Genomic DNA, 26,601 nt, shown 5'->3' with positions numbered 1-26,601 from the left:
TTTCCGCTGTTTTATAAACAAACGCCATATAAGGTCTTCCTTTTTTCCTTGCTTCGCCAAGGAAAGAGCCTTTTTATTAAATCCAAGGGTTCTTCGCTTTTTTTTTTGTTTGTTTATTACGATTGTTATAGTTCTGTTTGTATACGACGTTGTCAGTTCAGCACTCAGGTTGTAATATGACCAAGCTGTGCAAGCTTACTGTTAAGAATGCAACGTATAGTTGTACATTAGAAAAGCAATCTTGCCTCAAATCAATGGCAAACTTTTGTAGGTCTATGAACTTAATTTAAAGTTTAGGTTTACACGGTGCTTTCTTTCCGAAGTACCTGCACTCATGAATATGTCTGTATGCGTCAGTCGCTCAAATCCCCGCGCTTCGCACCGGCGAAGTACTGCTTTTAAATTTTTATTAAGAAGAAAAGAAAACCTTTTAAAATTGAGGGAAAATATACCAATAACAGGTTGTTAAGGATCTGTTTTTTTGTGAAGCTGCGTTCACTCGAGTGATCACTTCGAGATGACTTGCTGGCTAACCATAAGCGTTACCTGGTAGGTAACCACCCATACAATCAGATTGTGAATCAGACTACGAATGCCGTGAATGTAATTACCCCGATCTACATGCTGTCAAATAAACGAACCACACGCCGTGGCGCAATTTTAGGGGCTTAGCCTCTAGCGCTGACGTCCGAGGTTCAATTCCCGTAAGGGAGTGAAGTGAGCGCTTCGCACCGGCGAAGTACTGCTTTTAAATTTTTATTAAGAAGAAAAGAAAACCTTTTTAAATTAAGTCTTAAAAAGAGCTGTAAAGATATTGACAATAAGCTACGCAAACCCACCAAGACATGCAATCGTTTAAATCAAAGCGCGAGTCGAAAAACACCATCCCATAATATTAGTTAACGATTAACACATTTCTATATGTATTGTAAGCATACAATACAACTGATAATATGTTGCGCTTATTTATCTGGTGTACTGACATTTTTGCGCGTTTAACGGCTGAAATCTAACGTGGTTTGTGCCCTTCAGAATAAAAAGAGTTTGCATTTACCTTTTTAATAAAAGGCGAGCTTTTAAGCCTGAGAAATCACCCCGTAAATGCACACGTTTAATTGCACATGTGTTAATATGTATGCTTACACAGTATTAAAAGACACTCAACAAGTACACAGTATTAAAAGACAGTCAACAATTAACGTCATTTACCTTCGTTCCCGCGTTTGACTTGTGCTGTAAATCTCTTCCTCGTTTTAAGTTCAAGTGATTACGTAGGAGGCGTAATACGTGATGACGCGATACGTGACTCCGCCTCCTCCATTAGAGTATATGGACAAATAACAGGTTCCAGTTATGACCATTACACGTAGAATTTCAAAATGAAACCTACCTAACTTTTGTAAGTAAGCTGTAAGGAATGAGCCTGCCAAATTTCAGACTTCTACCTACACGGGAAGTTGGAGAATTAGTGATGAGTGAGTCAGTCAAACAGGTTCCAGTTATGACCATTACGCGTAGAATTTCGAAATAAAACCTGCCTAACTTTTGTAAGTAAGCTGTAAGGAATGAGCCTGCCAAATTTCAGACTTCTACCTACACGGGAAGTTGGAGAATTAGTGATGAGTGAGTCAGTCAAACAGGTTCCAGTTATGACCATTACGCGTAGAATTTCGAAATAAAACCTGCCTAACTTTTGTAAGTAAGCTGTAAGGAATGAGCCTGCCAAATTTCAGACTTCTACCTACACGGGAAGTTGGAGAATTAGTGATGAGTGAGTCAGTCAGTCAGTCAGTCAGTCAGTGAGTCAGTGAGGGCTTTGCCTTTTATTAGTATAGATATATATATATATATATATATATATATATAGTGATAATTGCCCGGACACCACCAGTCGGAGACCACATCTTTATCCAAATTGCACTCTTTATTGTCTTCCACACAACACAACTCACAGTCCCGCATAACAACACAGTGCCTCTAGCCCCAGTCTCCCTTCTCCTGGGCCTTCTCTCTCCTTGTCCCTGGGCCACCTGCACTCTCTCTCTCCAGGAGCTTCGTCCTGCTCCTGCTCCCGACTCCAGCTCACTGACAGGAGGGAGGCGGCCCCTCTTATCCTCACCCGGATGAGCTCCAGCTGCTCTCCATGACGTCACGTCCTGGTGTGGCAGAAGCGTCAGGAGAACACCTGGAAGCACTCTGGGTGACCCTGGATGGATTGTCCTCCATTTGTGTGGCAGAAGTAAATAAGTCCCGGGCTCCATGAGACTCAGGGCGCCCCCTGGCGGTGACCAGAGGCCCCAACGGTCTTGAGCCTCCCTGCTCTCCTTCCGTGGGCCTCTTCTACTTCAGGGTGGTTGCCCCCCTCGTGGCCCGGAGGACAAATATACTGCCACCTAGTCCTTCCAGGCATCCCGGCCGGGTCTGACCCCCAGCCATGTACGACAATATATATATTATATATATATATATATATATATACAGTAGTTTAAAAAAATTAAATTATTTGAAAAAACTAACATTTCAAAGGCCTCACTTTTTGTGATTTGGTGCCATCTGGGGTCTGTTCACTGTGGCAATCACCTATAGCCATTGCAGCCCACATATTATTGCTGTCAAATTTATTATTGGAGTGTTAGACTCAGGTTGTGCTATTAATTACTTTACTTCACTCAAAGCCTGCACTAAGTCAAAGTGACATTACAAGGATTTATAATTTTCCCAGAAAATGTAGAGGGCCAAACAGCTGAAGTGGGACCAAGTCGGCATCAGTGATCCTCCCAGACCTGTCATTTCATTGCATTACAAAAGTGTCTCAGGTTTTGCATTAACAGTTTTGAATGTTACTCAAAGGACAGCATAGTGAGTGACACACATTTCAGGCAACAATCTATGTATGGCACCTGAGCCAAAGTCATCATCCAGAAGGCTGAGGAGCACTGAGTTACATTTGAAGCCATGTTTCCTTTAGATAAGTAAAAGAACACAAATTTGTAATTGAGAACAAATTGAGAACACTCTGTGGGCAGGTGCTGTCATCGACTTAGCACCAATTCAAATAACATTTCTGAACTTTGGACATAATACAAAGGAGGATTTAAATAATAATATGTCAGACATATTGGATTTCCTTTATAATAGTCATTCAAACCATACAAGGAGTGCAGAGCTGAACTAAAATTGTATTTCTCCAAGCTCTGTGTGTGAACACAAACACAGAGTCAAGTGCACGTTACACAACAACAGACATAATAGATGGCATAAACAGACAGAATAAATGTTTAATCCAACAGACAAATTGGTGAATAGTTATATAGTGTTCAAGTGACAAAAAAACATTAACATAATGCCTAGACATAAGAGCATTTTAGGAGATATGATTTTCCAAGTATATGTGTTCAAAGAGTCTAAGTGTGTGTTCAGGAATTTAACAGTCCCAGTATGTCAGCATGTTGTTAGTGAGAGTTGAGTAGTCTGATAGCCGTTGGTAAGAAACTCCTACTGAGTCTGGCGGGCTTGCACCACATACTGCAGTAGCGTTTGCCAGAGGGTAAAAGTTTGAACAGTCCATGGGCTTGGGGAGGGGTCTCTGACTATCCTAGTAGCTTCTCCTAAGGCAACGTCACAAGTACAGATCTTGTACAGATTGGTTCCGATGATTTCTTCTGCCATCTTCACCAATCTCTGGAGGGACTCCTCATCTGAAATAGTGCAGCTGCCTTACCAGACAGTGAGGTTGCAGGTCAAGATGCTCTCTATAGCGCCTCTGAAGAATGAACAGGAAGGGGAAGGTTTACTCTCCTCATCTGTTGCAGAAAGTGAAGGCGCTGCTGTGCTTTCTTGATAAGGGAGGTGATGTTTGCAGTCCATGTCAGGTTATCTATGATGAAACATGTCAACAACAAAGACACCAGAACATCTGTGGCCACCTCGGTACACAGTATCTTTCTTCTGAATGAAATGTGGTGGAGCCCAGATGTCCTTATTGACACACACCCTGGGCTTCTGTTACGTGTGGCACACTGCAGATTACCCACTGGCACTGCTCAAGCCTGCCATGCCTGTTCTCTGTGTGGCACAGCCAGCAGGCCTTCTTTGCATTTTGCCCTACAGATTGCCCTTTTCTTGACCACATTACACAGGATATATCGTACAAGTAGGGGCATTTAGTTATCTGAATAAGACCCTTTCTTTATACTGAAAAGAAAACTGGGAAACAGTATTTTCCCCATAACACAGTATCTCATTCAACAAGGATACAATTGCATTGTTTGCAATTTATGTACATTATTTGAGTCTTTGATTTAAAAAATAATAGGTTTGCTGTGTTCTAATTTTCTTCTCAGACACTTGTATCTTTAGAGGTGCCAATCATTTCATTTCTTAGGATGTTTTTTTTTTCTTGGGCACATTGATTTCTGGAGCTCTCACATGCTGAGTATCTTTTGTATCGACAGATACGTGTTTGTGTTTACTTGCTGATTGACTATTCTCCTTTAGCCATATTATCTTCCTTGATATTTGGAATAATCCATAATGTTATTTAATGAAGCAACAAACACCGCTGACATATGAAGTCATAGAATCCTGTAAATAACTTTTCTTGGACCTGGAAGCTATTCTGTTTAATAATCCTTTTTTTTTTTTTTTTTTTTTACTATTTAACCATGGCAAAGCTGTCTTTGAAAACAAATTAACAATCATCACTTGTTACCATAACTTTTGAGGTGTCCTCTGTTAGACCAAGCTAGGGACATCCTTTCCTGCAAGTGAATACAGTTCATCATTTCTAGCTGTACCAGTGTGTACCATGTTTGAATGTTACTTTAAAAATAAAGCTTATGACTCATGAGGTTTTTCTTCAGTGACACCCCAGAGTTCTTATGACTCACTGTAAATCAGTTCGTTTTTGGTTAGACATTTTCCTTTGATGTTAATAGGAAAAATGACTTTAAATTCACATTGCTAAATCTCTTTTTCTTTTAAAATGCCAGGCTCTTGGTAAGTCTCCTTCACCATTACAGAATGAGACTGTCATTTTGATACTGACTCCTGGGATAATCCAGCAAACCACAGATGATTTATACTGTCTTCACAGCGTCTATGTGACATAGAATGATGGAGGGCATAATTAAAGGCATGTACACCTACTGTAGCTAAAGTGCATCGCCCATCTTCGGGTGGCTCTTTATAGAATCAATGTGCAATGATTTATTCTCTTGATTTTTAATTTCAGCCTACTTTATTTATTTATCAATGTGCAGAGGCTGATCTCATTATTACTCTGTGGATACCACTATTTGAAGGCATTGTTATCTAAGTTTCAACAATGTTAAAGCTGCTTAATGCTCTGTGTGCTGTGGCGTATCAATCATTCAGCAAGATCTACATAGAGATGTGCACATCTTCTGACACCATCGAGTAGTGCACAACTTTGAATACTCCTTCCAGTGTTAAGCAACATCACACTTGGCTTTATCGAAAATGAACAAGACATGATAAGCATTCATTTGGTGAGTTACCGGTAATTACTGGAGATGAAGAGCAAGATTTTGGAAAAAAAAGAGAGTTTACAAGCTGTGTGTTTAAATTCCAGCCAGAATCAGCTGGAAGGTAATTCAGTCTACAAAATAACAAATAATTCAGTCTTTACTGATCCATCCCACCCATCTGTTTCCTAAATTCACACTTTCCTGGTCGTGACTGTGGGGAAACAGGCTTTCATAATGATGGATATCATGTGTTTTTTCTCTAGTTGTTTTTTTAATTTGGTGGCACAAAATGGTGTAGAAGTTAGTGGAGGTGAAGGAAATAGTAGGTGGCATATTGTATCATAGACTCAGCACTGCTGACAAGCAAGACACAATTTCTATAACACGGCATTCAGACCTTCTTAGTTCAGTTCAGGTTTCCGCAGGGCCAGAGTAACAATCCAGGACAAGGCAGGAGCCCACCCTAGGACCTACTTACGTATACAGCCAGTCAGCAGCTGGGAAAGGTGATGTGACATTACGTGACTTTTTGTCATTCGATTGTCATATTTGCCAATTCCAGTTGCTGATTTCGCCTCTGCACCATGTTAAACGTTATACGACTAAAAATCACAACCCGTGTCACATTTACAGACCGAGCGTTGATCTTCTAGGGCAGTCATACTTGCCTTTTCTTCTGACAGCCAGTAGCGTGTTGCCTGACAGAGTGGTGCTTTATAAAGGGTTAACGGCTGCAGCGAGTTCAGCAGCAATCTCTGCCCTTTAATTCTTTTTTCTGTTCTGTTATGTCATGTAAAATATGAGGCATCAGACAGACAAGCTTCTCTTCCATTTTTGAAGTTCAAATCATATGTGTTTCTTATTCTTTGCATTATACTTCTGGCTGAATGCTCATTGGTTCTCAGCTCTCACACACAAACAGCCCACCCCTCTGACCAAAGCAAAAATCACCTCAGTTTGATTTTATCCAGGCCAATTGCAGTGTACTTGGTCTCAGTTGTTGATTATGTTGCATTAGACGATTGTCTTCACGGGAGTGTGCCGCCAACTGCCTCTGCCTGGCTAAGATTGCGTAAATGAAGCTTATGACTAAAAAGCTCTGAAAAAGTCGTCTAATGTGACATGGGCTTAAGCAGCCTAACCAACACGTCTTATACTGTGTGGCATATAGCTGGGACCCTTGCCCAGCCGGGATGTCTTCACGCTGGAAGGACCAGGGGAGGGAGCATACCCAGAGCACTACCCCCCCTTGGGTTGCAGCAGTGCCTTGGACTTCCACAGGGCTCCATGCAAGTTGGAGAGTGATGCAGCTCCATTGGGTTCCGTGGGCACTGCCAGGGGGTGCTGTAGCTGCTATTGAGTCCTTATGGGCAGCTCTTCCACCTCACCCGGGAGTGCTACCGGAAGTGGAAAAACGAGCACCTAGAGCATTTCCGGGTGCCTTATAAAAGGAGCCAGCAGCCACTACTTTCGGAGTTACAGTGGGCAAGATGTTGACGAAGCTTGCCCAGAGGAGTGGAGAAAAGAAGAAGAGAGAAGGAAGAGATTTGCATTGTGCTGTGGACTGTGCTATACTGGTGGGAAACGGGGGAAGTCGTTTCCCAAGGGAAAAAGAAAGAAAAATAAAAACGAATGCCTTGAACTTGTGTCCCACGTCTGTCTATGTTGGGTTTGGGTGGCGATGCGCCCCCTGGTGGTCCACAACTGCCTCTAAAAGCGGGCGCTGGATTCTTTCTTGTAAGAATAAACAATGCCTGTGACCGATTATTTCTTGCTTGTGTGAAAGGAGAGATGACAACATGTCTGCAGCAAATTCAGATACACAGTACTAGATCCATGTGTAGGTTATTTATTATTTTTTTGTTGAATAAATCTAGACAATACCAATGCAACCACCAGCAAGAGAACAAAAAGCATGCAAGCAGATTTTATAACATAAGTAGTAAAGAGGTGCATAATTTCTGTCCTTGCTGTCTTTATGTCTCCTTCTTGTGATTAGATTACGTAGAAAAGATTATACATAATGTGTTGATATATTTCTTTGCCTACTTAGTTCAGAATGTATTATTATTATTAATATTATTTTTCATATTTTCTGTTTATATCATTTTTGTTTTCACCATGTTTTAGAAAACAAAGAGCTTGATGTAAAACAAGTGGTGTTCAAGCATTGTGACATGAAAACCACAGTACAGTGCAAACCCGGACTATCGCTTCTTTTTTCCAATTTTGTGTATGTTCAGTGTGTACTGCAGTTTGAAAATTCAAAATCGAACTGAAATTTTCAAAAAGGCTTCAAGACTAATGCGACTTTGATAGGACACAGTATGCAACTTTGTGGAGTTTCTCCTGTGTTGTTTGCTTTGTCTGCATTGTGTTCATCATTCAGCCATTTCAGTTTGAAGCACAAACAAGTTACAAAATTTGCTCATAGCATAACTGTTTTGAAAATGTTATTTGTTTTGTCAAAGTAACAGACATGATGCTTTTGTTGATTTTTGATAATTTTTTATATGTTACTTACCCTATGTGGTTTGTAATGATAGCTGAATTTTTTTTTAACCTTATCTTTTCATGGAGAATGGAAAGAAAAAATGTGTTAGAATGGGAGCCAATGGTAATCAACACTGGACAACAACAAACAATATCAAAACATCCATGAGAAGGTCTCACGTTATTTTTTTCTCATAATTCACACGTCATCCACTTGTAGGCTCAGAAAACATATGCATTTTTTACTAATATATTCTAACATATTCTAACATAAATGCCTCCAGAAAATGAAAATAGTCCACAGACAGGAAGCCCCATCACATGGGGTTACACTTTGGTATTGAAGATCTGCCTCTCGCCCCACATTCATTGTTCAGGAGGTCTGTGTTCAATGTAAAAGTTCCATTTTTGAACAGTTGTAGGTTGTGGATGGTTCATAACCAATTGTAGTTCATATTTGGAGCCTATCCCATCTAGCACAGGGTGCAAGGCAGGAACAAACCGTGGACAGAATGCCAGTCTATTACAGGTTGAACTCACACAAACACCCACCCCACACTAGCGACAATTGAGTGTCACCAGTTCACTTAATCTGCAAGCCTTTGGACAGTGTGAAGAATTGGGCGCACCCTGAGGGCACCCACACAGACACAGGGAGAATATGCAAACTCCACACAGGGAGAAACCAGGACACAAACTCTGGTCACCTTACAATGAGGCAGCAGCACAACCAATGCACTACTGTGCTGCCTGTAGTAGTTCATATTTCTTAAACATAAAATTTTTTAAAGATGTACCTGATGGAAATTTAAGCTCTATGGTGAAGTCTGAAGCTAAATTGTTGGCAACATCTAATCTTGAAGCAGAGCAGGTCATTGTTGTGCTTTGACGCTAAAATATTGTGTCAGTGAAAAACAGAATCATCATAAGCTGTAGATAATGCAGCCATGAGATTGTTTGAAGTGTAATGTAAAATTATGACTACATATTTACTCAACACATGCATAACAGCTAGAACTTAAGGAGTTCCTTTCCTCATCCATTCATTTTAACAAGTTCATTGTTTTACTTTTACGGTAATGAATGTCATTTAACTTACCTGAAACAACTTCAAACAGTAGGAGAACAGAGTTGATATTAAAGAGGTTTGTTCAAGCAGCTGATGTAACAACAAGATGCCAGCCCCACACATGACTGTGCTGGTGGTTCTGTAGCTTGTATTGGGGTCTGCTTTCCAGTCAGTATTGGCAATAGGAGAAGTAAAAAGCATTAAAGCAATAATAAAAACATTTCCAAATGTTCAGAGGCAAACGTCTGATGAGAACAGGTTTTCCTTACAGTTCTGAAATTAAATGAATTCCAACACAGGTAAAAGGAAGGGAACCCTTCTGTATGCAGAGCAGGGTTTGAGGATTGAAATAACCAAGCCCTCCATCTCTGAGCCCAGATTCGCAAATGGCAGGCCACTTTGGAATCACGTTAAAGCGCCGTACATGTATGACAGGGGAAGTAGATCATCTGGAGAAGCCTTATGCCAACACAGAGTGGTCATGCCAACTCCATGCAGTTCGCTGGATTTGTATTACTTCATACAAGGCATATCATTCTCATTATTCCATATGTGATAAGTTGACTAGCTTATCAGTTCTAAAGTGTAAACTTTGGTTACTATTTTGATAATTAATGTCACAGAAATGGTTTTATGTTTTAGTCTGCATATAGGTCTACATTCCTTACTAACAAAGCAGTTGGATCCATGTGCCAGCTGAACAGTGCAGTGCTGCTCTTGCCCACCTTTTCTAGAGTGTATTCAATTGTGAGCACCTCATGTCAGTTCCTAGCGGACCATCTGAGATAAAAGGAGCTTTTAGCTATGCATATTTTACCTCATAAATTTAGTTATGTGAAGCGCATACAAAGAGCCTAATTTTGCAGATCTCATCAGATTGCATTGTTCCCCATTCATGCAATTATTTATTAGCAGAACAAGCAATTAACTGCAATTAGCAATATTAAACTAGCTAATTTACAATTTGTATGAAATTGTTTCCTATCTCTAATATTAATATATTCATTTAGGCTACTAAATCTGTGAATAGAAATATTAATTTTATAAAGGTCACACAAGTTTATCTTGCCGTGAAACAGTAGATGATTTTTACTTTTTTCTGTGTTTGCAAATCATTACACTATTCATTTTCCCCCCGCCAACCCTGAACTGAATCTGGGTTTGATGTGAGGATGCCTTTCTTAGAATTACTGCACAAAGTGATATTTTCTGACAGCATATAACGAATCAGACACAATATGCTGAAAGTGGGCCGATCGCTGCCGTTCACCTTCCTAAAATATAAAGTGACTAATATAAAGATAAGCCAGAGAAGCACCCAGCTGTGCATCCTCCTTTCAATATAAACCTTTGATAAAATACATATACTATATAGGTTGTATGTATATATATATATATATATATATATATATATATATATATATATATAGAGGTGACGTCATCATCGGGGCCAGAGGTGAGGACATTGGTGAGGGACCAGAAATGAAGTCATTACGGAGTTGAGATGGACGGAAGGCGGAAGTGGAGTTATTTCTTGTTGTCGGGAGCTTGTCTTCAGAAAATTAACTCACGCTGAGTCGGACCTCGAATCTTCGGATTTTCTGGTAAGGAAGAGAGAAAGGCAATAGTACGCTGTCCCATACTCCCATCCCGTGTCTTTTTGCACTCTGTCAGGCCTGTTGGCTACCCCCTAATTACACGTGTGTGACAATATACAGTACTGTGCAAAAGTTTTAGGCAGGTGTGAAAAAATGCTGTAAACAAAGAATGCTTTCAAAAATGGAAGAGGTAATCATTTATTTTCATCAATCAACAAAATGCAGTGAATGAACAAAAGAGAAATCTAAATCAAATCAATATTTGGTGTGACCACCCTTTGCCTTCAAAACAGCATCAGTTCTTCTAGGTACACTTGCACACAATTTTTGAAGGAACTCGGCTGGTAGGTTGTTCCAAACATCTTGGAGAACTAACCACAGATCTTCTGTGGATGTAGGCTTCCTCACATCCTTCTGTCTCTTCATGTAATCCCAGACACACTCGATGATGTTGAGATCAGGGCTCTGTGGGGGCCATACCATCACTTCCAGGACTTCTTGTTCTTCTTTACGCTGAAGATAGTTCTTAATGACTTTGGCTGTATGTTTGGGGTCATTGTCCTGCTGCAGAATAAATTTGGGGCCAATCATACGCCTCCCTGATGGTTTTGCATGATGGATAAGTATCTGCCTGTATTTCTCAGCATTGAGAACACCATTAATCCTGACCAAATCTCCAACTCCATTTGCAGAAATGCAGCCGCAAACGTTCAAGGAACCTCCACCATGCTTCACTGTTGCCTGCAGACACTCATTATTGTACCACTCTCCAGCCCTTCAACGAACAAACTGCCTTCTGCTACAGAGAAATATTTCAAATTTTGACTCATCAGTCCAGAGCACCTGCTGCCATTTTTCTGCACCCCAGTTCCTATGTTTTCGTGCATACTTGAGTCGCTTGGCCTTGTTTCCACGTCGGAGGTATGGCTTTTTGGCTGCAACTCTTCCATGAAGACTTCTCCGGACAGTAGATGGGTGTACGTGGGTCCCACTGGTTTCTGCAAGTTCTAAGCTGATGGCACTGCTGGACATCTTCCGATTTCGAAGGGTAATAAGCTTGATGTGTCTTTCATCTGCTGCACTAAGTTTCCTTGGCCCACCACTGCGTCAACGATCCTCAACGTTGCCTGTTTCTTTGTGCTTCTTCAAAAGAGCTTGAACAGCACATCTTGAAACCCCAGTCTGCTTTGAAATCTTTGTCTGGGAGAGACCTTGCTGATGCAGTATAACTACCTTGTGTCTTGTTGCTGTGCTCAATCTTGCCATGACATGACACTGTCTTCCCCAACCTCACCTTGGTAGCAGAGTTTGGCTGTTCCTCACCCAGTTTTAAGCCTCCTACACAGCTGTTTCTGTTTCAGTTAATGACTGTGTTTCAACCTACGTGTGACATTGATGATCATTAGCACCTGTTTGGTATAACTGGTTGATCATACACCTGACTATAATCCTACAAAATCCCTGACTTTGTGCAAGTGTACCTATAAGAATTGATGCTGGTTTGAAGGCAAAAGGTAGTAACACCAAATATTGATTTGATTTAGATTTTTCTTTTGTTCGCTCACTTTGCATTTTGTAAATTGATAACAATAAACAATCATTATTTATATTTTTGAAAGCATTCTTTGTTTACAGCATATTTTCACACCTGCCTAAAACTTTTTGCACAGTACTGTATATTTATGTATACACACAGTGGTGCTTTGGACTTTGAACTTAATTGTTTCAGGAGGCTGTTTGAACTCTGAATTGTTCAAAGTCCAAATCAATTTCGCCTTTAGAAATAATGGAAAGTGAACTAATCTGTTCCCAGGTCCTAAACAATACCAATTTCGATAAACCTAAACAGCAAATACACATAATTTAAGGTAAAAATAACACAATTAAATGCCCTTAATAATAAATTAAAACATGAAAGCAATAAAATATGTAAATTCTGTATAATAAAATGAAAATTTAATTTACTGTACCTTAGTGAGGAGTGGTGATGTCCATGTGTGGATGCTAAAGTTATATATATAACCAAACACACCAAAAATAAAGTGAAAAAAGCACTGAAAACACACAAGCAGAATACAAGAGATGCTTTCACAGCAAGAGAGAGCGACAACTTGGGTGCACAACAGATGACGTTTACGCTCACTGCATTTTTTGCTGTGCACGCAGTTTGAACGTAGAAGCATCAATCGAAGTCCAGATCAAATTTCTCTCAAGTTTAGTGTTTGAACTCTGAAACATTTGAAGTTGGAATCATTTGAAGTACGAGACACCACTATATATACAGTATGTGTAAATAGACAGTTTCAAGACCATTTTAGCAAAGCCAGGAAAAATATATTATACATTTACTGTATAAGAAAAGACACAAAGATGAAAACAGCAATGATTTTCACTTATCTTTCTCGCACAACACAATAACCCCTGTGGTGTGAATAAAAATACATAAAGTGAATTACACTCCACAGCCCCTCGTAAAGCTCACACAGTAGTCCAGAGTTCGAACAGTCCTACATTATTGTTGAAGCTGGCCAAAATTTTTTTAAATGTAAAATGTTTCCACAGTCAGCAGTGTGCCATAATGAAAAAAAAAAATCAACAAGCTCACTTGGGACCCCTAGACGTAACAGGGGCTATGCAGAATTCAAGGGATGATTTCCTCTGGAGATGAATACTGATCTTCCCTTATCTAGGCAGGTCTTTGTTGCTGTAGTTTCCTTACATGGCCAATGCAGTTGATGAACAGTTTAAATAGTCTGTAAGTCTTTCCCTCCAATTATTGTTCTCCTTCACCCTTTTGAGAGCGGTGTGATTTATACAAATCACAAATGCCATAAACTGGACATCCTGCCTTCAGGGGTGCCGCTGTCAGTCATAGGTTTACTTCAAGCCAGCATATACAGGTTGTCTACTTTGCCCACATGAGCAGACCAGAAGACAAACAGCAAACACATACCATATCCATGTGTTGGTGCTAGAAGGCTACTGCTGCTGGTGCTGCTTTCACCTAACCACCCACGTTTGTTACCAACATATACGTTTTAGGGTTTCTGAAAATGAGGGCCAATTCCATTTTTGAGCAGGAAGTCATCTTGGAAGGAACACCACTAATACAGTTATGCTGTCAAAGGCATGCCAGGGAAACCCCAACGCTGTCACTCTAAAAGGACTAAGGCTGTGTCGCATGCTGCTTCTGATAGCCCCCGCCATTTCTGCTCCTCCTTTCAAACATGCTTCAAGAGGAAAGCCGCTGCTGGCACCTTGGCATGTCCTACTTTTGTAGTCAACCTTGTCCCCTACCAAGTGTCAGTGGTGCACACCCATGCTTCCTGTTGAAGACAAGTGGGACGTCCAGCCCTCAGGTTCCAACTGCTGAAGACCTTCTTTACTTTATAAATATATGCTCCCCTCATTATACTGTATAGATGCCACATGGGCTGGACGGGAATCTCAGCCAGAAGAGAAGATGATTCCTTACCTGGACAGGAGGCTCCTAGTAGGCAGACCGGCATCTCAGGCAGGGAGGAGAAGGGGATCAGAAGGACCAGAAAGGATGGACGGACAGCCCACTGAAGATGGAAGATGCACAGTTAGGTCCATAAATATTTGAACAGAGGCAACTTTTTTCTAATTTTGGTTCTGTACATTACCACAATGAATTTTAAATGAAACAACTCCGATGCAGTTGAAGTGCAGACTTTCAGCTTTAATTCAGTGGGGTGAACAAAACGATTGCATAAAAATGTGAGGCAACTAAAGCATTTTTTAACACAATCCCTTCATTTCAGGGGCTCAAAAGTAATCGGACAAATTAAATAACTGGTAATAAAATGTTCATTTCTAATACTTGGTTGAAAACCCTTTGCTGGCAATGACAGCCTGAAGTCTTGAACTCATGGACATCACCAGTTGCTGTTTGTTTGTGGGCCTTTCTGTCTGAAGTTTAGTCTTCAACAAGTGAAATGCATGCTCAATTGGGTTAAGATCAGGTGACTGACTTGGCCATTCAAGAATTTTCCACTTCTTTGCTTTAATAAACTCCTGGGTTGCTTTGGCTGTAGGTTTTAGGTCATTGTCCATCTGTATCATGAAACGCCGCCCAATCAATTTGACTGCATTTAGCTGGATTTGAGCAGACAGTATGTCTCTGAACACCTCAGAATTCATTCGGCTGCTTCTGTCCTGTGTCACATCATCAATAAACACTAGTGTCCCAGTGCCACTGGCAGCCATGCACGCCCAAGCCATCACACTGCCTCCACCGTGTATTATAGATGATGTGCTATGCTTTGGATAATGAGCTGTTCCACGCCTTCTCCATACTTTTTTCTTGCCATCATTCTGGTAGAGGTTGATCTTGGTTACATCTGTCCAAAGAATGTTTTTCCAGAACTGTGCTGGCTTTTTTAGATGTTCTTTAGCAAAGTCCAATCTAGCCTTTCTATTCTTGAGGCTTATGAGTAGCTTGCACCTTGCAGTGCACCCTCTGTATTTACTTTCATGCAGTCTTCTCTTTATGGTAGACTTGGATATCGATACGCCTACCCCCTGGAGAGTGTTGTTCACTTGGTTGGCTGTTGTGAAGGGGTTTCTCTTCACAAATGGAAATGATTCTGTGATCATCCACCACTGTTGTCTTCTGTGGATGTCCAGGTCTTTTTGCGTTGCTGAGTTCACCAGTGCTTGTTTTCTTTCTCAGGATGTACCAAACTATAGATTTTGCCACTCGTAATATTGTAGCAATTTCTCAGATGGGTTTTTTCTGTTTTTGCAGCTTAAGGATGGCTTCTTTCACCTGCATGGAGAGCTCCTTTGACCACATTTTGTCTGTTCATAGCAAAATCTTCCACATGCAAGCACTACACCTCAAATCAACTCCAGGCCTTTTATCTGCTTAATTGATAATAACATAACAATGGCCCACACCTGCCCATGAAATAGCCTTTGAGTCAATTGTACAATTACTTTTGAGCCCCTGAAATGAAGGGATTGTGTTAAAAAATGCTTTAGTTGCCTCACATTTTTATGCAATCATTTTGTTCACCCCACTGAATTAAAGCTGAAAGTCTGCACTTCAACTGCATCTGAGTTGTTTCATGTAAAATTCATCGTGGTAATGTACAGAACCAAAATTAGAAAAAAGTTGTCTCTGTCCAAATATTTATGGACCTAACTGTAACTGGGGGCTTTTTACTCCCTCAACATGTTAGATGGCAGCAACCTCAATATATCGGTACCCAGAGGGAAACCAGCAGGGCATGCTTGGAGATGTAGTCCGGCAGAGCAGCCCTGCTGGGGTCACTGGGTGCCGCAAGAGGATGCTGCAGGGAGACAAGCTCCCTGTTGTAATGGACTTTTCCGTGACCTGGAAGTGCTTCCATCGGGCAGTGGCCCTGGCACTGGAAGTACTCCCGGGTCCTTAATAAAAGGGACCACACTCCCTTACCCAGGGTAGGCGGAGCTGGAAGGACGTGGAGCAACACTCGACTGGAGGAGGGCAGTGCAGTGGTTAAAGGAGAGGTATACTGGAGAGAGAAATCATGTTTCTTTGTGCTTGTGCGACTTTGTGGAAGAATTGTGTAATAAAACCTTCCATTATTTGAACCAGGGACTTTGTGTGATCGTGTTTAGAGGTTTGGGGCTTGCTGACACCCCTGCTTTGTATCACAACTGATATATTCATGGAAAGTGCGTAAAAAACCAAGAGGACTGCAATTACAACTGCAAGCATATTTTAAAACTTCATGATTACATTGTGGGTACAGAAATATAGTAGCAAACCCACCATTTCAAGTACCACAACAGAAGGCATTACCAGTTGATAAACAGATAATCTTAGGGTTAGGATTTATGCCATGCCTTTTCTTTTTCATTGTATTATGTGAAATATCATTAAATTAAAAAACATAAGCCAGGATGATTTGGAAAAATCTGGAGCTATGTTCCTGCCTCAGAGTGGTCACAGCACAGGCAGGATAAATCTCAGATATTAAAATGTAATTTGTTCAGAGCTCTGCCTTCAGGGCTAGCAGGAGACACTGCCATCAGCCAGAAAATTTGTGATCTAATTTAGGAGCAGTGAGGCGTTCAGTCTTTTCTCTGAGGACTGGAAGCATTGAACTTTGTTCCCTTTGTGCTATACAGTTGTCGAAATAAAGTAAAGCCCATACTATGATGTATTCAATAACTAAGAGGCAGATTATGCAGACGTCAACATCTTGAGGGCCGTCAAGTGCATTTGTGGATCTAATTTATACCGGGAATGCACCGGATTAAATATTTCAGCCAAATAGCATGTTGTATGCTGCAGCAGTTTTATAATCTGTACTTCTAAATTAATCAAATACTAATTATCTGAAAATATTAATATTGTATTTCATTTGACAGTTACATTTTATTTACCTCTCTTTAAAAACTCCATTTTAGACAGAAGAAAAAGAAAAATGAACTTGTTAAAATGACAGGGTATTTTTTTCTTTTGTGTTGAGCAAGTCCCACTTGTCTCTCATTTACATCTAAAAAATTGATCGGAGCTGTAGAATTCTTTTCTCACATGATAAAAAGTTTGCCGAGAACACAGAATGCAAACTTGATGCATCTTATTATTTTGACTGATGACAGTATTTTAAAATAAAATGACTACATCTCACGCTCAGAGGAAAGTTTTTCAAATTTGCAATAAGATTGGAAATTATTAGTTTAATAATGCATCATGTGCGTGTATCGTACTGGATGCATGCTGGTGGCGTGGAGGTTATGGCTGCTCGTTTGCCATTTTGAAAGAGTGTAGGTGATCTCCATTTGTATTTCATCTGGAGGCTTTTCCTTTAAACTTCATTTTGTTGTCAATAAGGAGTCATGTAGTGACTTTTTTTTTTACTTTTTTTAAAGCGGCTTCTCATCCTTGCAGGAGCAAAGCGTGTATGTGCACAGTTAGGGTCAACTTCAGCGGGTACTTGCATTAGTCCAGTAATGGGTGATGACAATATGGGTTAAGTAATTCAGCTTCATGTAAATTTATAGTCTGAAAAGCATTTTAAGGGCTGTGTGGTATACTGTGCTAGAAAGTAAACCTCAGTGAGCCTTTCTTGAGCAAAACCTTGGATGCTGTTGTGGCAAAACTTAAAGTCTTATTACACATTGAAATGTTTGAATCTGGTAAACAACAAATAGTCATATTTGTTTCATTTAAAATAGACTAGCTGGGCTACCCATCGAAGACAGGTTAAAATGTAAGTAATCAACACAGAGCTGTCAGTTAACATTTGCAGTGCACCACCTATTAGAATGTATTTTGTAATGCATGTAATACCGAATATACTCACATATAAGTCGGGTCTTGAAACCCGAAAAATCGATCATAAAATCAGACCCCGACTTATATGCCCGTTCAAAAATGCGACGCTTAATTTTTTTTTTTTTTACATCTTCTTGCCTCCTCCAATCTCGCACCAGTTTCTAAGACACATTGAAGTTTGTTGCAGCAGCGCGGTTACCAATTTCTTTCACCACTTCAATGACTTTTAATTTAAAACCAGCTTCATATTTTTTTTTCTGATCAAACGTTCCATCGTAGATGAGGGATGCTCTTACAATAAAGGAGTATGAGAGTGTAAGATACAAAAAACACAAAACAGTGCAAACGTCGCTTTGGAATAGTTTGGGTATTACTGTGTGGTCACGTAGGCACAATACATAGAAAAATAAGGCAGTGTGCTCTGTGGTTACTCTCTCAGGTGGGCGTTAGCAAATCATAACCTCTTGGACCAATAGCATGAGTTTTCTGCATTCGACTTATACGACCAACATTATAAAATACCGGAAATTATACGGTAAAATCAAGCCCCGACTTATCCGCAAGTATATACAGTGGTGTGAAAAACTATTTGCCCCCTTCCTGATTTCTTATTCTTTTGCATGTTTGTCACACAAAATGTTTCTGATCATCAAACACATTTAACCATTAGTCAAATATAACACAAGTAAACACAAAATGCAGTTTGTAAATGGTGGTTTTTATTATTTAGGGAGAAAAAATAATCCAAACCTACATGGCCCTGTGTGAAAAAGTAATTGCACCCTGAACCTAATAACTGGTTGGGCCACCCTTAGCAGCAATAACTGCAATCAAGCGTTTGCGATAACTTGCAATGAGTCTATTACAGCGCTCTGGAGGAATTTTGGCCCACTCATCTTTGCAAAATTGTTATAATTCAGCTTTATTTGAGGGTTTTCTAGCATGAACCGCCTTTTTAAGGTCATGCCATAGCATCTCAATTGGATTCAGGTCAGGACTTTGACTAGGCCACTCCAAAGTCTTCATTTTGTTTTTCTTCAGCCATTCAGAGGTGGATTTGCTGGTGTGTTTTGGGTCGTTGTCCTGTTGCAGCACCCAAGATCGCTTCAGCTTGAGTTGAGAAACAGATGGCCGGACATTCTCCTTCAGGATTTTTTGGTAGACAGTAGAATTCATGGTTCCATCTATCACAGCAAGCCTTCCAGGTCCTGAAGCAGCAAAACAACCCCAGACCATCACACTTCCACCACCATATTTTACTGTTGGTATGATGTTCTTTTTCTGAAATGCTGTGTTCCTTTTACGCCAGATGTAACGGGACATTTGCCTTCCAAAAAGTTCAACTTTTGACTCATCAGTCCACAAGGTATTTTCCCAAAAGTCTTGGCAATCATTGAGATGTTTCTTAGCAAAATTGAGACGAGCCCTAATGTTCTTTTTGCTTAACAGTGGTTTACGTCTTGGAAATCTGCCATGCAGGCCGTTTTTGCCCAGTCTCTTTCTTATGGTGGAGTCGTGAACACTGACCTTAATTGAGGCAAGTGAGGCCTGCAGTTCTTTAGACGTTGTCCTGGGGTCTTTTGTGACCTCTCGGATGAGTCGTCTCTGCGCTCTTGGGGTAATTTTGGTCGGCCGGCCACTCCTGGGAAGGTTCACCACTGTTCCATGTTTTTGCCATTTGTGGATAATGGCTCTCACTGTGGTTCGCTGGAGTCCCAAAGCTTTAGAAATGGCTTTATAACCTTTACCAGACTGATAGATCTCAATTACTTCTGTTCTCATTTGTTCCTGAATTTCTTTGGATCTTGGCATGATGTCTAGCTTTTGAGGTGCTTTTGGTCTACTTCTCTGTGTCAGGCAGCTCCTATTTAAGTGATTTCTTGATTGAAACAGGTGTGGCAGTAATCAGGCCTGGGGGTGGCTACGGAAATTGAACTCAGGTGTGATACACCACAGTTAGGTTATTTTTTAACAAGGGGGCAATTACTTTTTCACACAGGGCCATGTAGGTTTGGATTTTTTTTCTCCCTAAATAATAAAAACCATCATTTAAAAACTGCATTTTGTGTTTACTTGTGTTATATTTGACTAATGGTTAAATGTGTTTGATGATCAGAAACATTTTGTGTGACAAACATGCAAAAGAATAAGAAATCAGGAAGGGGGCAAATAGTTTTTCACACCACTGTATAGTAATAAAATTCATCACATTTTTCATTTCAGCAGATGGCGCATCACAAATATTTATAGTCATAAAATGCCTTACTACAAATGTTTGTGGTGCACCATCTGTTGGAATAAAATATGTGATGCATGTGTTTCTGTTATATGCTATTTGATAGGGGATTCATAAAAGCAGTGCCAATGTTTGTGATGCACCATATATGGGAATGACAAATGCAATGCATTTTATTACTAAAATTGTTTGTAATGCACCATCTGTTGAAATGACTGAGACACAGCAACCAGACAGACACACTTACCTTTATTAAGGTGGATACCGTAACATTTCTCCCACAGATAAATTGTAGAAATTGGGACATTGCATTGCTAGTAGACCTTATTTTCTGTTACATTATATTTATAGATGGGTAAACAAAATTGGTGAGGTAGAGTAGTGCAATATTTTTCATGGTAATATTTCAACAGTACACTAAGTAGTTTTTTTTGCTTCATATGTAGGTACAGGAATCTCTGCAGCAGAGCTAATTTTTATGGCAATGTAGAAGCAATACATTTTATTGTTACAAAACAGATCATTTGTGCCAAAAATATCCACGTTGCTATAGAAATTCCAGTAACAAGTGCTCTGTCTGCAATTAAGTCGAGCATTTGTGTCCATTTTGGGTCTTGTAAAGTCACAGAGGAAACAGAACTTATTGTGAAAGGAATATTCCAGCCATAAATGATATTTTGTTTAAATGTTAGTTACCCCATGTGCTTTATAGTGACAGCCAAGAAAAATTCTTGATCTCATGTTTTTATGTTTAAGGAGAGAAAATGTTTTTATCGTACATTGGAACCTAACAGTCAACAGGGAAATTCATAGGAAATAAAAGCCATTATTGGTGTGCTTCAGCTCGAGCAAAATAAAAGGGAATGGAGAATAAGATGATTCTTCTAACAGACAGAAGCTTCAGCTCTCAAATTCAAAGCATGCAACACAACAACAGGCGGGCACCTCCTTACAAATAAAGAACGCAGAAGTGCTTTGACTGCAAATGGCAGCTGGTCCAGCATCTACTTATAAACAAAGAAGCACAGAGAATACACTTCAGGTACAGAAGCAAAATAAAGTAAGTGAGTGAAAACAGAAACCAAATGACATCACAAAAAGGCAAGGTATATCATCAGAGAGCTCCAGTCATTTACTTTTATGGGGAGACTGAAGCATATTCACGTCTGCCTCCAATTGATAATTAATACGACTTGAAAAAGACATGTTAGGAGTGCATCACCTATGGCTTATAGGTTTAATGGCAGGAATACGTCAGGGTCCTTAGGGTTGTACCTGGGCAGTAAATGAGGCTGCTTCAGCTTTGCATTCCTCATGCTCACAGCACAAGACTATTTTAAAAGAATAGCTCAAATGATTGATTCAAAGGAAGACAAGGTTAAATTAAAGAGCACCAGCAGAGCAAAGCCATCAGAAGTCCACGCATGAAGAAGGGGAGATTTCAGTGAGAGTTGTGCAGAACTAGAGAGATAAAGACAAATCCACCAGGCTGCTTCAAGTGTATAATTAACTGAAGCCGTGTGCGTGCCTTTTTTAATCAGAGGTCAAGTAGGTATTAAACAGGTACTGTAGTTCTTTTAAGTTCACAGTTGATTAAAATTTTACATTTAATTTTAAGTGGAGTTAAAAGTCGCCCGGACACATTTTAATAATGTGGTCAATACAATTCAAGTTCTGATGCTCTGCTCAGGCTTTTTAAGGCTGATACCGATCACCGATTTCATGTTACTTGATCGACCAATTCCCTTTAAAAAACTTTTACACTAATCTCCTGCATAACCATACAAATAGAAGACTTATGTTCTATTTTAAAGTTTATTTTTAAAATTAAACTGTAGACCACAGGTGTTTTAACAAAATGAAATTCTGTCGGCTTATTCAGTGCTTAAATGTAAATATAATTGCACTTATAGGTTTTAATCATTTTAAATCATCAGTTGCACTACAGCTTTTTGCCAATAAAATATTCATTTACTATATTTATTCAGGTGTGTTATTTTTTTCTTCAGTGTTTCAGCTAGACATTCATAATTCTTGGTGTAAATAAAAAAATATGGATTACCATTATATGACGTTTATATGTGTGGAGTAGTTGATAATGTCCAAAAGGAAGTGTTCACATGTCAGGAAGTTTATAACCCCTCAGTGGTACCAATGACTACTGTGGAGGCACTGGAGTGAGTTGGAAATTCTAGAGGGAGAAGTGCTGCTTAGATTAGAAAGGCTGAATGAGCTCAAACACATCAACAGTGCCAGACAGCATCTATCCTCGAGTGCTTAAGGAAGTTAGTGAGTGCATTTTTAACACATTGGCCCATTTACCACTGCATACCTAAGGCCTTGAGGCTACTGAATATCACAAGGAGCGATTAGGCTGACCCAAGTAACTGTGGGCGAGTAAGTTTAAGATAGGTACATTAAAGGAAGCAATTATTAAGAAAAAACAGAGCATCCCCTAATAAGAAGAAGTGGGTTCAGGTGGGGAATATTATTAATATTATTAATAAATTCCAAGAAGAAGAAAGAAAAAGATATTATCAAGTAGGTGCATATGATATTTATTTGGATTTGATAAGGTACCACTTAAAAAGTTAAGCAAAAACAAGTGGGAATTCAAGGCATGGTGTGTAGGTGGGTACAAAATTGCCTCAAACACAGCAAGCATAGGGTACAAGCTATGAAGAAAGACTGAAGAACTCAAATCTTTTCAGTGTAAACAAATGGAGAATAAGGGGTGATATGATTAAGTTTTTAAAACTATGAAAGCAATTGACACAGAGGCTCCAGGCTGTTTGTTTAGCAGGAACATGGGAACACAGTTTGAAATGTGTACAGAGCACATTCTGCACAAATGTTAGGAAGGTTTTCTTCATGCATGGAATGCATGACCAAGTAGTGTGGTGAAGATGAGGACTTTAGGGAACTTCAGATCTCAACTTGATGTTATTTTGAAGAAATTTGCTAAATAGTATGTTGGACTTAATGGTCTGTTGTCATCTCACTTGTTCTAATCTTCTGGCATTATCTTAATATTTTAATTTTGTTAGTAACCTCCTCTCACCCCAAGATGGTGCTCATTTGTGACATTGATCAGGTAAATATCTTCAGTCATTGTATGATTATTTTCACACAGTTATGATAGCCCAGGTCCAGGTCCTTGCCCAGGTCAAGGAGGTCACTGCCTCCTGAGAAGAAATGGATTGGTTGATTTAGCGGAGTACAAAAGATCAATGGCTGGTGGCTGTTTCAATTACTACCACCGAATGTTGGATCGCCTACGCTGTTTCCTCTCAGACATTTTTTAAAATGGCAAGATGGCCATTAAATTCATCTTTATTAGGAAATCCTGCGTATCTGTAAAAAGCACCAATTTTATTTGGGAACACAACAAATGAATCGCATCAGCCTATTTCCTGTCTTTTCTAAGAAGAATCTGTTCCAAAGCCATCTCGCAGATAACATCATATAGAAAATGGAGAAGCTTAATAGGTTTTATTGTTACGTTTTAATGGCTTTAGAAGCTAGACAGTGTGGTCTGGTGGCTAAGGACCATGACTGGAAGCCACACGTGTGCAAATTCAGATGGCCTCACTGGAATTTTGAGGTTTAAAATATGTTAATAAATCATCCATCCATTTTCTAACCCACTTAATCCAGAGCAGGGCCAGCTCCTTTCCTGGCCCACACCTACTGTAGACAACGTGCCAGACTATGGCAGACACACTCGAGCCCAGACCCAAACTCACTCATACCAGGGCAGTTTAGATTTAACCTAACATGTGACAGGAAAATCCACATAGACCAAGGGAGAACATGCCAACACCCAGGCCAAGATTCCAACCCAGGACTCTGGGCCTGGTCTGCATACATTTCAACAGCTTACCTCAGGCGAAGTCTTCTCGCAGTTCTGAAGCCTCACCAAGCACTTTGTGCTTTCTTCTCTCCCAGTCTGTCCATTAGTGTAAAAACTGCACTTTCCTGACTTGCAGCCACAGCAGGCTTTTCGTGTTGTGGCTTGTGTCCTGTCTGTGGCCAGCACTCTCTTATTTGCTCATCCCGCTGTTTGTTCTCATGCTTAAATTGTACTTATGACCTTGATAATGAACCTTGTGAAAGTTGCTACACTAAATAAGGATTCATTTTACAGGACTTTTCAAATGTATTCATAATTTGCTAGTTAGCATGTAGCACATTAGGACATATTAGATTGCACAATCCATGTCACTGTTTGTAATATTGTTTTCATAAATAAGATGAACATTCTTGCATTTTCAGTTAATCCAGGTGCTAAAACACCTGGCAACATGGGCACACAACAGGAACTGACCCTGGACAAAAACTTTCATGGAGAGGCTGGTGAGTCTGGTGGCAAATGCGGAGCCTCTGAGACAATAAGGAGAGTGCCATGCTATGATGGTAGAGCTTGAGGGTCGATAATCCCAAGGCCCCAAGTCTCAAGGTGTTGCCCCGAGTGAATTCCTGTACAGAGACAGATTGACACTGTAGCAGTAGGGGGCGCTAGAGCTCCCTTGAACCCTCAGGTACCACTCCAAACACCGGGTAAAATTATAATTATTATTTATTTTATAATAACTATGTGCACAAAGCACCCTCCACTCCACACTACACATATAAGTACACTAATCACCAACAATAACCAATCCTCCACTCCCAGACACTTCGCCACCCTACCTCCCAGCTCAGCTCAATGTCTGGCTTTCCCAGAGTCCTTTTATATTCCCTGACCCGGAAGTGTTTCCCATCCTACAGTCCATGTGATTTCTTATCACTTCCAGGTCAGATAAAAAGTCCTTCTCTTCAACCCGGAAACACGTCGTTCCTTCTGGTCATATGATCATGACGTGCTTCCGGGTTATAGGGCACGTATAAGTCCTTGAGCCTCCCTGCAGCGTCCTCTGGTGGGCCCCACGGTGTCCAACAGGGTTGGGAATAAAAACTCCATTGTCCATAATTCCCTGCTGGTCTTCGGGGCCCTTCCATGCTACAGGGAGGGCTCCATTTAGCGGCCTGGGGGTTTTGGCCGGGATGAACAGCCGGCCATCTTCCACAACACCCACACAGAGGGCCACTGATCCAGCGTATTTGGGATGAAGAAGGAATCCCACAGAGATGGCGGCCAGGGTGGAAATTAGCTGTAGGCCCCACTGTGTCACCCCAAGGAGGAGCCTACCTTTGAAAATATCAGTCCCCTGCAGTATTTGATACATCTTTTACAATCTCTAACAGCGTGCTTCCATTTTTTTTTTTACTTTGCATACAACTAATTGACGTTTTAACAGATATCAAAATCCTTTTCAGACCCTATCTCATCACTTCCAATTCTGGAGGGATTAGACAACATTAAAGAAATCCTATTCTTCATCAATAGGTGGTCTTTTTGGATTTCTGTGCCATTAAATGTCATGAGTGGTGTGTGTTCTGTATTGGGTTACCCTTTTCAGGTTCAAGCATTCACAAAATATAAACCCAACAAGCTATTTAGAGTTTTGCGGCTCAGTGATTTTGTTTCCCTTTCTTCTTCACACATTTCTGGGTCGATTCAGATGTGAAATGCCCCATTCTGAGGCTGTTTCTCATGTTATGTCCAAATGACCAACACCCCACACCCTCCAGTCCTAATGGCTGTAGGTGGTTTTCTAATACCACACTGCAGGTAGGCGGCCGCACTCCTGGCTCCCTAGATCTTCTCTTTGGTTTTCTGGTTGGTTCTGATTGCTGATCACACCACCAATCGGTCAGCGTTTATTGTATTTGGCACGTTAGAATGAGGGCTTTAAGGCCTGCCTGCGATTAGCCGCTTACTGCCGTGGAACACAAATGAAGCTGGGGCTACAAGCGACTTATTGAGGCACTTTAGGTAGCCGCTTTTTAACATTCGTCTTTGCTGCTCTTTAAATCTTACTAAGACCAAAACAGCCTTTGTGAGGCACTTAATGGCAGTGAAAGCAGTAACTACTTATTAACTGTGATGTGCTGAGACCCACAATAAGCTGAAGTGTTGAATTCTATGATGTGATCTTGAGCATTGTGATCAAATCATTAAAAAGGAGCATTGCATGACGTGTCAACACTGAGCTCTCAATGAACGGAATGACAGACGAGCAAAAGTAATGTGCTGTCACCTCTACCTGTTTACGCTGGAATATCCAAACCACAGCCAAATGGCTTATTGCGTGTCCTACAATGGCTTCACTTCTTCAGCACCTCATTCTGGAGGTGATACAAAGTGCACTGCTGCCATCTTGTGGACAGTCCAAGCAAGTACTTCACTTTGTGTGTGTTTGTCACAGCCTTTCTTTTCTTTTTCCTTTATCCATATAGTAGAAGTATTGCGACTGACATGCAACACCTCACCAGTTCTAGAGGAATGATAAACGAGAATTTATTAAAATACAGAACCT

General features: G+C 40.3%; 1 protein-coding gene across 2 annotated transcripts in view; it reads left to right on the top strand.

Annotated features, from left to right (window-relative positions):
* The window catches only part of si:ch211-51h4.2 (uncharacterized), a 377,084-nt gene that overhangs the window by 333,606 nt on the left and 16,877 nt on the right, over positions 1–26,601 (top strand). The gene's annotated exons all lie outside the window — the stretch shown is intronic.

The sequence above is a fragment of the Erpetoichthys calabaricus genome, chromosome 2 (assembly GCF_900747795.2).
Source record: "Erpetoichthys calabaricus chromosome 2, fErpCal1.3, whole genome shotgun sequence".
NCBI classification, from domain to species: Eukaryota; Metazoa; Chordata; class Cladistia; order Polypteriformes; family Polypteridae; genus Erpetoichthys; species Erpetoichthys calabaricus.
Note: the sequence above shows the minus strand (reverse complement) of the source record. Positions and strands in the feature narration are given on the sequence as shown.